Here is a 14,448-nt window from a genome sequence, read left to right as displayed (position 1 = left end):
AACCCGCCCTTATTCCTGACATTTGGCATTCCAGATCTCAACTTCAGCTCTAACTGCCTACATCACTTACACTTGTGACCGCCCTCTCTCATTGCATTTCTATGAGTAAGTCAAATGCCAGATCATCAGTGTTAGTAAACACTTGGAATTGAGACCACCAGAGTTTGACCCTAGTTCAGCCCCTTAGTAGAGCATCATACTTGAGTCAAGTGATTGTACTATTACTCTTCCTACTATTACTACCACTAATAATATTATTATTACTACTACAATTACTATTACTGGAATTATTACTCCAGCTACTATTACTACTCCTATTGCTACTACTACTATTACTACTACTACTACTGCTGCTGCTATGACTACTACTGACCCTATTTCTAAGACATCTGTTCTTTTTCATTATGTTTTATGATCTTACTTTAATAAAAAAGCACAAATAAAATCTTGCTACATTTACTTTCAAATGTTGCTGTACATTAGGTAAGTTAAGATGTCAGCATGACGTGGTGGGTTAAAGGGCTTTTGCCATTGCCGTAATGTTTTATGATCCATGTTCCATTCCAAGCCTCAGTGAGATCTTTTTAAACCATTCACTCCATTGAGGCTGTATGTAGTCCCTGTGATCATGTGGCCTTCTACTGGATGCTCCAGTTTCCTTCTACGTCCCAAAGATGGTGTGGATTTGGGGTGCAAAGTGGAAAGGGAGGTCATAGGAGCTGTTACTGTGGTGTATCTCTCTGTGATTCTCATGAGCTCACAGGATGTGGGTATCACTGACGAAGTCAGCATTGGTTATCACCATCATCATCATATGTGCCGTGTAGAATGACATAGGTGATTATAGTTTCATGAGCATGATTGTTCTTGGCAAATTTTTCTACAGAAGTGGTTTGCAATTGCCTTCTGGGCAGTGTCTTTACAAGATGGGTAACCCCAGCCATTATCAATACTCTTTGGAGATTGTCTCCCTGGCATCAGTGGTCGCATAACCGTAAGTGTGATGTGCACCAGCTGCTCATATGATCATCCACCACCTCCTTCCACAGATTCACCTGACCTTGATCAGAGGCTAGCAGGTGCTACACCTTGCCCAAGGGTGACCTGCAGGCCAGCGGAGGGAAGGAGCACCTTACATCTCCTTTAGTAGACATGTCTCCACCCTGTCAACTATGGCATTTGCTACTTACCGCCTATTAAGCACTTGTGCTTAGGGTAGCAATGAAGGTCCTCCATCCCTGGTGTTAGTAGATGGTGCTAGTACATTCCTTTTGGTTTGTCAGTCAGGAAAGTCCCGGGCGGAGACTCAGGAATACTGCCTCACTCAGATGTAGAAGGATTCTTCATCGCTGTTTCCATAATAATTTTTTTAAACTAGTCAGAGTTGTTAGCCCTGAGCCGAACCCTGAACCTGGAGGACCAGTGGACCTCTCTTAGTGTATCCTTTACCCTTTGACCTGACTGGCATGGGTGATCCTACCAAGAGCCGAAACATAAAGCCCTGAATCCAGCCAACGTAGCTCTTCAGGTCATTGAGGCACGCAAGCCTCCAAACCATGGAAAGGTGTGGTCCTCTTGAAGCACCCAAAGCATTCAACATCCTGCTTAATTTCTCTTGAATTGAATGGCCTACACTTCCATTTCGGCAAAGGTTAAAGTTCAGCTGTATTGCTGTGGTTCTTTGCCATGCAACATTAAAGAAGACCTCTTCCTCATAATCTACCTAATCTTAGCGCTTGCAGCTCATTGTCTACCTGGACTGCACTTTCTCTGTAACTGTAACACCATATTCTGCATCCTCTTATTGCTTTTCTCTTGTACCTCCTCAGTGAATTTATGTTTTGAAATGGTCTGTATGGATGGCTTGCAAAAATAAGTTCTTCACTGTGTCATAGTACATGTGACAACACCAATACCAATGCCGACACAGGAAGGTATATTTCTCATCCCTAACGTGAACACAACGGGCTCCTCAGGACTCTCCAGGAATTTTGTAGTCACTATTTCCAATACAATAACAGATTTTCTTTAATCAGTCAAATTGAACCTTCTGTGTCTGGCACTCACTATACAGCTGACTCTTAATTGCCCCTGGATTAGCAAACCTCTTAATTGAAAATGCTTCGTTCAAGTTAAGGAGCGCTGCTTTGTAGGAATTGCAGTAACAGCAGGTGCAAAATTAAGATTGGGAAAGAGTGCCTCTGTCCATGTGTAAGCAATTACTGTACCTCATTTGATTTCACTTTATATGATGCATTGCTGTTAGGCATGACATTGATAGAAGTGATTTGGCATAGCTGGTTCTGAGGTTTATGAAATACATAAAGCATAAAGAATTGTGTGAAGATCAGGAAATGTTGGTGACTGGGCCGCGTTATCCCATACGCACCGCAGTAGTGTGGTGGTAAGCCTGATGCTATTACAGCTCGGTGTTCAGGAATCAAATCCAGCAGAGTTTGCATATTTATTTATTTGTTTATTTTTATTTAGATTATGAGAATGCTCAGTCCTCTTTTATTGTCATTTAGAAATGCATACATGCATTAGGAAATGATACAATGTTTCTCCGGCGTGATACCACAGAAAACAAGACAGACCAAAGACTAACACTGACAAAACTACATAATTATACCATATAGTTACAGCAGTGCAAAGCAATACCATAATTTGATGAAGAACAGTCCACAGGCACAGTAAAAAAAAATAGTCTCAAAGTCCCGAGTCGATCGACTCCCGAGTCCCCGATAGCAGGCGGCAAAAGGGAGAAACTCCCTGCCATAAACCTCCAGGCACTGTCAACTTGCTGATACCTTGGAAGCAGCCGACCACAGCCGACACTGAGTCCATCCATCCAAAAACTCCAAGCTTCCAACCAGCCTCTCCGATACAGCCTCCCGAGTGCCATCCTCTGCCGAGTGCCTTCGACCTCTCCCTGGCCGCTGAAACACGCAAAGCCGGGGATTTCGAGGCCTTCAGCTCCAGAGATTCCGGTCACCGCACAGTAGCAGCAGTAGCAAAGCAGATATTTCAGAAGTTTTCCAGATGTTCCGCTACGCAGTCACATCTGTCTCCATCAAATCAGGATTGTGCATGATCCCCTACTTGACAGATAACAGATATTCATCACCGGAGAGGCTGCGCGCGCTGTCGTCGCGCCGCCATCTTCTTCCATCATGGAATGATACAGCATGGAATAGGTCATTCCAACTCTTTGAGCTGCGCCGCCCAGCAATCCCCTGATTTAATCCTAGCCTAATCACGGGGCAATTTACAATGACCAATTAACCGACCAACCGGTCCGCCTTTGGACTGTGGGAGGAAACCAGAGCACCCGGAGGAAACCCACGCGGTCACGGGAGGATCGCACAAACTCCTTACAGGGAATTGAACCCCGGTCGCCTGTACTCTAAACCAATGTGCAAACCAGCATGCTGCTGTGTCACCCTCCCCGTAAGCCACGTGGGTTTCCGCTGGGTACTCCGATTTGCTCCTGCAGTCCAGAGATGTACTGGCTAGTGGGTTAGTTGGTTATGGTAAATTGTCTTAGGGTTAGATAGGTGGCTTGCCGGGATGTGCAGCTCGTTGGACCAGAAGGATCTGTTCTTTGGTGCATTGCTACATAAATAAATAAATCTTGTTGAGATCAGAATCAAACTATGGGTTATTATCACTGATATATGTCACAAAATTTATTGTCTGTTGTTTTGTGGCAGCAGTACAGTGCAAGACATAAAATAATTACTACAAGTTATCAAAAACAAAGTAAGAAGAATCACCAGGTAGTGTTCGTGGGTTCGGAAATCTGACTGCAGAGGGAAGGAAGCTGCTCCTAAGATGCTGAGTGAAACATATTTCCTGGAAGCCCTCATTCGAGTTTGACAAGTGATATAAAATAACCTGGAAATGCTCGTCATTCATTCCAAATAAAAAACAATACTGGAGGAAAAAACTGCCTGCGTCTGACCTGTCTCCCCCTCGCTTCGCGCTATTACCATCGGGCAGGAGGAGCAGGTATCTTGGGTCCTAGGCCACCACGTTCAGAAAGAACCATCGGGCTCCTGGACGGGTGTGGATGGCTTCACTTTCCTCAGTCCCGAACCGACTCTGCAGCCTGCGTACTCACTTTTGGGGACTCCAAAGCTCATGTCGTACGTATTATTTATTTGCATGTTTTAATTATTTGCACAATTTGTCCTCTTTTGCACATTGGCTTTTTTGTGGATTCAACTATACTTCTTTGTTTCCCTGTGGGTGTCTGCAAGAAAATGACTCTGACTGCAATATATGGATCAACTTCGGTTGATTTCTCAGGGGCGGAGGAGGCTGACGGGAGATCTGGTAGAGGTTTATAAGATTATGAGAGATAGAGTGGACAGGGTTGAATTGTCTAATACCAGATGGCATGCATTGAAGGTGAAAGGAGGTAGGTTCAAAGGGGATGTGAGGGGTAAGTTTTTTACTCAGAGCGTTGTGGATGTCTGGAATGTGCTGCCTGGTATGGTGGTAGAAGCAAATATTTTGGAGGCTTTTAAGAGACAATTGCATAGGCACATGGATGTAAGGAAGTTGGAGAGATATGGATATAGTGTAGGGAAGAGAGGGATTAGTGCTTGGGTGTTTTTGATTTGCTTTTTCGCTGGGTCGGCACAACGTTATGGGCCGAATGGCCTATTCCTGAGCTGTACTCTTCAACCTTCTATGCTCTAATAAATTTACTTTGAACTTTGAAGATTGAAAAGGAGAATTTTGTCATTGAATTTCCAGGCAGTCATTTTTGCACCATGAATGAGCTGGGAATTGACAGAATGCTGAGACAAACATAGGTACTTTATTTTCTTGCAAGTAGTGTATGTTTTAAGGGGTGACCGTATTTGTTTTTCCAGAGTGTGATATTCTGAGGTGTTCTGGGCTCCTCCAGTCCAGCCAGCCTGCGCTGATGTTTTCTTACTGAATTAGCACATGAATAGAGGAGGTGTGCTTTTCAAAGCAAGGCCCATGTCGGAGCCCATTTGAACAGCTCTACTGTCCACTCAAGCAAACAATTTGGCCACCAAATTGACATAATTATAGAGAACAGTGGAAGAAAAGAACCTCCCCTCAGTGGTACAATTTGCTGAGTGGGCCGAGGCAGACCCTGCTGTGAGATTTGAGGCCTTTATTCAATTCAGCGCCACATAGTCATTAAAACTCTGGTGCACTCTCAATAGCCATAAGCACGAGAACCGAGTCCTCTAATCTGATTATAATTTAGAGAAATCTTCAGAGGGTCTGATGGTTTCACACACCAGAGGTTTGTTTTAACTGCACGGGTATATGATCTAAGTAGGCTGTCTCAATTTAAGGAGCACTGTGGCAGGCCGTTCACGATGAGTCAGATTTGAGCCCACCTGCTCTGTCCATTAACTGAGGGATTAAGTGGTACAGCTCTTGGCCGTTTTAATACCAGCCTCAAAACTGACGTCTTTCCGTGAGAATCCATTGACCTATTTTTCTGCTTTTTTTCTGAATGCTAAAGATCAGATGGATTAGCCTGAAGGGCAGGGCCCAGGACACTTGAACATCATTCTCCACATTCGTTTCTCCCCCCCCATCCTCCCGCCACCCCGCCTCCTCCCCCCCCACCCCATCCCCAACACTTGCCCCTCACCTCTCCCGCTACTATGGGAACTTGTTCACTCAGGGTTGTCTCAGTCAATTTCACCTTCTCCTCCTGACCAATTTGTCAGCCTAATCCTTGCAGCCTGTTGTAGACTGCTCCTCTTCTGGACATCACAATGGGCAGTGCTCCCCCTTCTTTTGTCATTCACAGACGCTGTCTTGCTTTTGTCTCAGCCTCTGCGGCCACGCTGTATAGAAATGAGCAAGGCAAGAAAGCTAATGAAATATGTGAGGTGTCTCCCAGCGGCCTTGTCTTTCCAATAAAACAGTGGTTTGCGACCTTGTTAAACCAGTGAGAGTCATTTGACCCCTTGACCTTTGACCACGGGACACCGTGGGGATCTGCAGCCGAGTAAATGGGAAGTAAAGTAAACGCAGCTTATGTAATGACACTGCCAGACAACCAGATGTAATTAATCACGGCAGAAAATCCGGAAAAGAATAACGTTCGGCAAAAATGATTTTTAAAAAAGTGTCGAAAAAACGTTCAGGGATTTTTATAGATTTGCAAAATTTGATATGAGGAGGAAAAGGAATTGCAAGTCAAACTTGCCTTAAAGTTGTGAAACCCAGTGATTTGCTCTTATTTAAATGACCAAGTTTATTTAATTAATTAATTGATTGATTTTATTGAGGTACAGCACGGAATAGGCCCTTCTGGTCCTTCGAGCCGTGCTGCCCAGCAATCCCACAGTTTAACCTTAGTCTAATTATGGGATAATTTACAATAACCAATTAACCTATTAACCAGTACATCTTTGGACTGTGGGAGGAAACCAGGGCACCCAGAGGAAACGCACATGGCCATGGGGAGAACATACAAACTCCTTACAGGCAGTGGCGGGAATTGAACCTGGGTCACACCTGTATTGTAAAGCGTTGTGCTAGCCACTACGCTACTGTGTCACCCCAATTCTGGTTTCTGTATAAATAAATCATGAAGAGAAACAGCGCAGTCTGGAAATATGACTGAATATTATCTTAAGTGATAGAATCACATTTTCTCCATCAACTATTTCCATTTATATAACACCTTGATCTCAAATTGTTTTGGGGAACCGGATCAATCAAAATTCACTGACAGAATTGTTTAAGGTGACATTATTGCAAGAAGCTGAAAGCTTGGTCAACGTGGTAGATATTGTGGAAAGTTTTTCAGAGAAGTCAAGAGATTTGGGAAGTGAATTCCAAAACTTAGGGTCATGCCAACTGAACACTTGGAAGACAGTGATGGCCGAATTAAATTAGCTGGCATGCTAGCAACATTTTACGGTACCCATGTTCAATTCCCGCCACTGTCAGTAAGGAGTTTGTACATTCTTCCCGCGACCACGTGGGTTTCCTCCGGGTGCTCTGGTTTCCTCCCACATAAGGTTGGTAAGGGTTAGTAAGTTAATTGGTCAGTTGGGTGTAGTTGGGCTGAGCGGGCTCATTGAGCTGGAAGAGCCTATTACTGCGCTGTAGAAATTAAAAAATAAAAAGAAATAAATCAGGACTTCCAGGCCAGCTGAAATGGAGGAGTGTAGCTGCCTCTGACGTTCAGAGACTGAGCACATTACAGATATAGGGAGTGCCTTAAACTTGGAGTTGAAAACAGAGGATGCAAATATTAGAATTAAAGTATTGCATAACTAGGTAAAGCATAGAAAGAGACGGTGCTAGATTCGATCGGCAGTAAGGCCTGCATGGACATGGTAGATGGAAAGACCTGTTTCTGTGCTGTACAATTCTATGTCACTTTGACTTAACCAGAAGACCATATACAGTAAGTAAACATGTATCGCGGAGAAAAGGGACAGTGCCATTTATGACACACAGCAGTTTCAAACTTACTCGAGTCTATAGCAGGGGATAGTCTCCAAGCATATATTGTTTGGGTCCATGTTTAAAGAAGGACTGCAGAGACTGGTGCTGGAGAGAGTGCAGGCTCCTGGAGGTTCACAAGAATGATCCCAGGAATGAAAGGTTCAATATGTGAGGAGGGTTTAATGTTTCTGGGCCTGTACTCAATGGGTAACCCTAGGTAATTTCTAAAGTAAGGACATGTTCGGCACAGCTTTGTGGGCCGAAGGGCCTGTATTACGCTGTAGGTTTTCTACGTTTCTATGAGTTCAGAAAGGTAATGGGAGATCTCTTTGAATCCTAATGGATGCTGAAAGGCCTAGGTAGTGTGGACATGAAGAGGATACTTCCATTAGTATGAGAGTCTCGTATCCAAGATTACAGCTTTATATGCTCCTTTAGAACTGAGATGAGAAATTTCTTCAGCCGGAGGGCAACCTGAAAGCAGGAGGATGTTGTTGAGAGGGAAAATGAATCAGCCATGATCAAATGGTGGAGCAGATTTGATGAGCCAAATGGACTAATTCTGCTCTTATGTCTTATGGTCTAATGTACCTGTAAAATTTGTGACGACAACGCCTTCTCCACAATCACCATCAGCACAGGTGCACCACAAGGCTGTGTGCTTAGCCCCCTGCTCTACTCCCTTTGTACTTATGACTGTGAGGCTAAGTACAGCTCCAATGCCACAAGTTTGCTGACAATACTACTGCTGTGGGTCAAATCAAAGGTGGTGATGAATCAGCATATAGGAGGGAGACTGAGAATCTGGCTGGGTAGTGCAGTAACAAAAATGGGCAATGACACTTAATGTCCGCAAGGCCGATGAGTTGATTATTGACCAGAGGAGGAGGAAACTGGAGGCCCATGAACCAGTCCTCATCAAGGGATCCTTGATTCCTTGGCGTTATAATTTCAGAAGATTTGTCCAGGGTCCAGTGTGTAACTGCAATTACAAAGAAAGCATGGCAGCACTACTAATTTTTTTAGAAATTTGCACCGATTTGGCATGCCAACTAAAACTTTGACAAGCTCCTGTAGGTGCACAGTGGAAAGTACATTGACTGGTCGCATCATGGACTGGCAAGGAAACATCAAGGCCAGGCAGCATCTACGGAAAAGTGTAAACAGTTGGCTTTTATGGCCAATGTCCTAACGAAGGGTCTCAGCCCGAAACCTTGACAGTTTATGATTTTCCTTTGATCTGCCTGGCCTGCTGAGTTCCTTTAGCATTTTGTGTGTGTTGCTTTCAATTTGCAGCACCTGCAGATTTTCATGTGTTTATGGATAAGGTCTATCACAGGTAAAGCACTCTTCACCATTGAGGACAATTGCAAGGAGCGCTGTGGCAGGAAAGCAGTGTTATAAAGATCTACCCCTTAATAATAATGATCAGACAGGCACAGAGAGAATCTGTAATTACTGACAAATACCTTTATTATCTCAACTCAAAAGCACATGGTTTCACAAACTAACTACCTGTGTACCCACTCACTAGGATTTTCTGACCCTCCATGAAGAGTCAATGAAGAGAAGAGGTATTACCTGAGAAAGAAGTCTCTGCTGGCCAGGCATTCCATGTGGTCCCACTCCAATCTCCACTTGTCCGTGAGGTCCCCCACATCCACGACGATGGTCTCTGATGGTTGGAGAGTTAGTGCTCTCTCGTATTTGAATCATCTGACTCTTACATTGTTTCTCATTAGTTCAAATGATGCATTTTCATTTTGTTGGCTCAAGGCCACCTAGCCTACCTGGGTCACCTTCTTATTGGCTCTGGTCCAGGGCTACAATCGGCATGGTTCTATGGTCTCCGCCCTCAGCCCCATGCCTTAGTTCTTTTCAACTCTGACTGGTATAAACTGGCCAAACTAGGTGACCCAGACACTGAGTCTAACCAGATTACAGATTACTTCTCCAGCAAACCTGCCACTTTACATAACAAATAGTTACTCCTCTGAGAGTAGTCTCAGGTTTAGCAGGCTATTAGCTGAATCTCCCTGTACCCACATTCAAATGCCCTGATTAGATTATCCCAGAGCAAGAATCCATTCACAAAATAGGGGGCTGCAAGGACAGCCTCACAAAAAGGCCGTCTCCATCTCTTTCAAGCACACGGCAAGAACAAAGTGGTTTGTCCACTTCCACTGTCTTTAATTCATTCAAATTCACTGATCTGTAGACTGTAGTTCTTTCTAGCCAACAGCAGCATCCATCATCAAGGACCCCCACTATCCAGGCTCCTTTCTCACTGCCGCCATCACAAAGGAGGCACAGGAGCCTTTGTTCTCACACTACCAGGTTCAGGAACAGTTATTACCCCTCAACTATCAGGCTCTTGAGCCAGAAGGAATAACTTTTTTCACCTCAAGAATAAATTGATTCAACAACCTATGGACTCATTTTTTAAGGACACTACAGTTTTGTTCTCGGTATTTATTGATTATTTATTAATTTATTTTTCTTTCTTTCTTTTTGCACAGTTTGTTGCACATTGGTTGTTTGTCCGTCTCTGTCGTGTGTGGCTTTTCATAGATTCTATTATGTACTTTATATTTACAATGAATGCCCACAAGAAAATAAATCTCAGGGTAGCATATGGTAACATATATGATAATAAATTTACTTTGAACTTTGAACCTGTGTTCCCTTGAATGTGGAAAGATGACTGTTATCTTCTCAAAACTCTAAGGTTTGCATAGTTTAACAAAGTAGACGTAGGGATGTTTTCAATCAAGAGAAAATCTGCAGATACTGGAAGTCCAAGCAAGACTCACAAAATGCTGGAGGAACTCAGCAGGCCAGGCAGCAGGCATGGAAAAAAGTACAGCTGCTGTTTCAGGCTGAAACGTTGACTGTACCAGTCCTGCCAAAGGGCTCCGGCCTGAAATGTCAACAGTACTTTTTTCCATAGATGCTGCCTGGCCTTCTGAGTTCCTCCAGCTTCTTGTGTGTGTTGTAGTGATGTTTCCCATGCCTACACTATGCAGAACAGGAATTAATGTCTTAGATTCAGGGTTGGCCATTTAGGATTTTGAATTTCTTTAACCACAGTGTAGAGAATTTTGGAATTACCCATGAAGATAATGGTAACTTGGTTCCAGAATGAGAGATTGATAGACTGTTGATAAGGAAGGAATCGAGGGATATGGAGTTAGTATGGAAAAGTAGCATTTATGTAAAAGGTCACCAATAATCGTATCAAGGAAGCCAAATGGTCCCCTCTTGCTTCTTTTTGTTAAGTTCAAATAGAGTCATAGAGCTACACAGCTTGGTAACAGACCCTTTGGCCCAACATTTTCATGCTGACCAAATTGCCTGAATCCCTTTTATCTACATTTGACCGCTATCACTCTAAACCAGGGGTTCCCAACCTTTTTTATGCCATGGACACCTACCATTTACCCAGAGGTCTGTGGACTCCAGGTTGGGTACCCTGCTCTAAGCCTTTCCTATCCATGCACGTATTTAAATGTCATTTCAACATTGTAATTGTACCTCCTCTGGTGCCTCATTCCATGTACTCACTGGCCTCTGCGTGTAAGTGTTGCCTCTCAGGAATTTTGTAAATCATTCACCTCTCACTTTATACCTATGTCCTCTAGTTTTGGACTCCCTTACCCAGGGGAAAAGACTGCGGCTATTCACCTCCTCTATGCCCCCTCATGATTTTATAAACCCCTGTAAAGTTATCCTTCTTAAACCAGTTACTTAGATGAGATCCGAGGAAGCAGACATTTTGCTATTCCTCTCCTCTATAAAATGTTTGCACCTTCAAAGGGAAGAAAAACTGCTGAATGGGTTGCTGAGAAGGGTACAGTTTTGGGGAGGAGGAATCTACTCAGCCAGCTGGATCTGCGCCTGCACCTAGCACAAAGTCCTATCACTTTCATTCCCCCACACCCCACCTTTTGCAATTCCTGTACCCAATTCCCTGTCACATGCCCATCAACTTTGAATCTTTCCGCCACTCACCCACACTAAGAATAATCTAGAGTTGCCTCTTAAGGGGGTATGGAGAAAAAGCAGGTACAGGGTTCTGAGTTGGACGATCAGCTGTGATCATACTGAATGGCAGTGCAGGCTCGAAGGGCCGAATGGCCTACTCCTGCACCTATTTTCTATGTTTCTATGTTTCTAACCCCCTTCCCCCACCCGCGAGCCTATCTGTGGGATAAAATCAGAGCACCCACTGAAAACGCCACACTTATTACTCTTGTGGTCAGGATTGAATCTAGGTCTCTGAAACTAATTTCTGCCTCATTGTGTTGCCCATGGGGTAGACAGTTGACCACAAACTTTTTATTGACCAAAATCCAAAGTTCAAAGTTAATTTATCATCAAAGTACGTACAGTACTGTGCAAAAGTCTTAGGCAACCTAACTATATAGATATGTGCCTAAGACTTTTGCATAGTACTGTATATGTGATATATATGTACTACAATGATATTCGTTTTCTTGCAAGCATTTACAGGAAAGATTAATAGACTAGAATCTGCAAAAATCCATACATAAACAAAGACTGACAAATAACCAATGTGTAAAAGGTGACAGACTGCAGATAAAAAAATACTGAGTTGTAAACATGAGCTGTAAGGAGTCTTGAAAGTGCATCTGTAGGTCAGAGAATCAGCTCAGTGTTGAGATGAATGAAATTATTCATGTTGGTTCACGAACCTGACAATTGAAGGATAATAACTGTTCCTGAACCTGCTGGTGTGGGACCTAAGGCTGCTGTAGCTTCTGCCCAGTGGTAGCAGCGAGAAGCTGAGATTATAATCAAACTTGTCTCACTGTTGTGCATGAAGGAACTATGTACCAATCCAGCTTTTACAGATCTGATCTTACTCCTAGTTATCATAAACACAAGGAAGTCTAGTTATCCGGGTTATCATCGTCCATTGGACAGACAACCTCACGAAGAGGATGCAGATCATCCGTAATGAAGGATCTCTCCATCCGAGACATGCCCTCTTCTTATTACTAACATCAGGGAAGAGGTACAGCAGCCTGAATACCCACACTCTGCATTTTAAGAACAGCTTCTTCCCCTCCACCATCAGATTTCTAATCAGTCCAAGAACCCACGAACACTACCTCATCATTCCTTCTCTGCGCTCTTCACTTACTTTTCTGTAATTTATAGTAATTTTTATGTCTTGCACTGTACTGCCTCAGCAAAACAATAAACTTCATGACATGTTAGAAATGATAAACCTAATTCTGAGGAGAATCGAGTGGGAAATGTCGTGTGGGTATGGAGAGGACATTCTTCAGCAGAAGACACAGGAAGATTATTAAAGCACTGAAGAAGCTTTTTACATCTGTCCACATCCCAGAATTCTGGACATTCTTCACTGGCTCAGTGCTGAAAATATTTCAGTCTGCATTTAAGCCACATTGTATCTGAACTGAGAACTCAGTGCCACAGTGCTCGACCCCACTTCTCAATTAATCCTACTTGTGACATACTAGCCCAGGGGTGCTTGAAAGAAAAATATGAAGAAGACTCCACTCTCCATCCTCTGAGTCTGTGTATTGAAAGATATTTAGCTTTATAAGGCATTGGTCAGGCCACTGTGGGAGTATTGAGCAGTCCTGGGCCCCATATCTAAGAAAGCATTTGCTGGCATTAGAGAGGATCCAGAGGAGGACCATATAGTATGCTATACAATGTATTATGTACAATAATACATATTACATACATATAGTCTATATGTAATACACACACACACACAAATGTATATGTATGTGACAACTTTATTAGGGACAGGAGTGGAACCCTTCTGTAGCCCAACCACTTCAAGGTTCAATGTGCTATGCGTTCAGAGATGCTCTTTTGTACGCCACTGTTGTAACGTGTGGTTACTTGAGTTATTTTCGCTTTCCTATCAGCTTGAACCACTCTTGCCAGTCTTCTCTGACCTCTCTTGTTTTCAAGGATATTCTGCCCGCAGAACTACCACTCACTGGATCCTGTTTGTTTGTTTTGTTTTGGACCATTCCCAGTGACCTCTAGAGACTGTTGTGCATGAAAATCCAAGGAGATCAGTAGTTTCCGAGATACTCAAAAACTACCCCATCTTAGATCACATCTCTTCCCCTTTCTGAGTGTATAATGCAGTTTCTGCTTTTGAGTTTGTTGTTTCATAAGCTTTGGGTCATGATATTTGACACCATCGCTGGCAAGTGTTTAAAGACAGAATATTTGTAATCCTTGTGTTACAGTTGACCCTGTAATGAGCTTCCACCCATTAATCTTCCCATCACCATGACCTTCCATATTCACTTCCGTTTCCCTGTTTCCGTTCATTCATCCATTCCGCTGTACCTCCCATGTTGTCTACAGCAACACTCCCAATTAGCTTTCCCTTTACCACCCCTGCACCTTCTGGTTTCCAAGTCTCACTATGAGCTCAACCTGTTGCTTTCTTTGTTATCACCTTCATCCCATGATCCGCACTTCCTCCAACATGACCCCCCTTTGTCACTTCATCATCAGCAACTATATCTCCAGTTGATGAAGGATCTCAACCCAAATATTGACTGTTTATTCTTCTCCATAGATGCTGCCTGACCTGCTGAGTTCCTCCAGTATTTTGTGTGCGTTGCTCTGTACCCTCAGCTGTCAGGACCCCAAGGAACACCTTCTGTCCATTTCATTTTGATGTTTCACCGCCTCCAAGAGCACCACAACCTTGTCATGTGCCTTGATGACCCAGAGAGCTTTGTTGGCTGGAGTCAGGGCTTAATGCCAAACAGGTCAAAGGGTAGAGGACAGGCTAAGAGTGGTCTACCAGTCCTCCAGGTTCAGGGAACCAGCTCAGGGCTGACAACCTTGAGTGGTAAAACAAAATTGTTACACAAGCAGCAATGACTGGCAGTAGTGAAAATCGAGAGGAATCGAAAGGAAGCCCTGAACACTGCCAGAGAAAGAGGACCTTCA

This window comes from Mobula birostris, chromosome 14 (genome assembly GCF_030028105.1).
Source record: "Mobula birostris isolate sMobBir1 chromosome 14, sMobBir1.hap1, whole genome shotgun sequence".
NCBI classification, from domain to species: Eukaryota; Metazoa; Chordata; class Chondrichthyes; order Myliobatiformes; family Myliobatidae; genus Mobula; species Mobula birostris.
The sequence above is the reverse complement of the archived record's forward strand: the minus strand, read 5'-3'. Positions refer to the sequence as shown.